This window comes from Myotis davidii, unplaced genomic scaffold (genome assembly GCF_000327345.1).
Source record: "Myotis davidii unplaced genomic scaffold, ASM32734v1 scaffold49, whole genome shotgun sequence".
Lineage (NCBI taxonomy): Eukaryota > Metazoa > Chordata > Mammalia > Chiroptera > Vespertilionidae > Myotis > Myotis davidii.
The window spans coordinates 2,252,129-2,253,506 of NW_006300375.1; positions in this window are offsets into that span (position 1 = coordinate 2,252,129).

Below are 1,378 nucleotides of genomic sequence, written 5' to 3' on the forward strand. Positions count from 1 at the left end.
TCCATGGCTGCTCCCCACCAATGACTGAAGGATGCTAAGGCAGGCCATTCTTAGAAACAGGATTGCTCTGAAGGCCAAATTTATCTTGAGAACTCCCTGAAGACCTCGCTAACTCTCTCTTAGTTTGCACAGCTGTCTGAGATACTTCCAATAAACCTTCCCTCCCTTCTTCCCTTAGGATAAGACTTGCATCTCCGTTTGATGGCTGTCCCAGCCTTACCCAGCCGCCTGCCCATTCTTTTTCACACAGGTATTTCTGCTATAAAATCCTGATATTTTCAATTTCATCTCGGCATCTGCTTCTCTGAGGATTTGGATATCACATTCAGTCTGTCCCTGTTCCTTCGCACCTTTAGCCTCACACGTCTTTGTTCCATGTTGGTCTATGCTTCCTAGAGGCCCAAAAACGGACACAAATCCTTTCTTTGAAACAGGACAGTCAATATTAGAAGCAATAGAATGTGTCTCTTCTCCTTGAAGCAAGATTTGAGGTGAAGCGTTCTTATTCACTGCCACTCTCACCCCACCTTCACCTCCAGTGGGAGCCCCTAAAACATCTTTGAGGAATGTTTTAGAATATGAAGAAATTTGGAAATTCCTGAATAAGATGTCTTAACACATTACATTTTATAACATCTAAATGTCTTAATTGGAGTCCATAGGTGTTCAGTCCATAGGAGGCCTTCAGGGTGTACCCCCCAAATATGAAATTTTACCACCAGATTCAGGTGGTAGTAATTCTTATTCACTGCCACTCTCACCCCACCTTCATCTCCAGTGAGAACCCCTAAAACATCTTTGAGAAATGTTTTAGGATATGAAGAAATTTGGAAATTCCTGAAGATGTCTTAACACATTACATTTCATAACATCTAAATGTCTTAATTGGAGTCCTTATGAAGCCTTCAGGGTGTACCCCCAAATATGAAATTTTACCACCAGATTCAGGTGGTAGTAGGGGTCTCCCCTGATGGCAGCTACAAAAATTGGAGAGCCAGACAGGAGTGGGGTTTATGGCAAGATTGTGTTCCAGCGCCTCCTTCAGGACTTGTTTGCCTGATTTGTAGTCTTTGCCCAATGGTTCTCAACCTTCCCAATGCCGCGACCCTTTAATACAGTTCCTCATGTTGCGGTGACCCCCAACCATAAAATTATTTTCGTTGCTACTTCATAACTGTAATTTTACTACTGTTATGAATCGTAATATAAATATCTGAAATGCAAGATATATTTTCATTGTTACAAATTGAACATAATTAAAGCATAGTGATTAATCACAAAAATAGTATGTAGTTATATCTGTGTTTTCTGATGATCTTAGGCAACCACTGTGAAAGGGTCGTTCGACCCCCCAAAGGGGTCGCGACCCCCAGGTTGA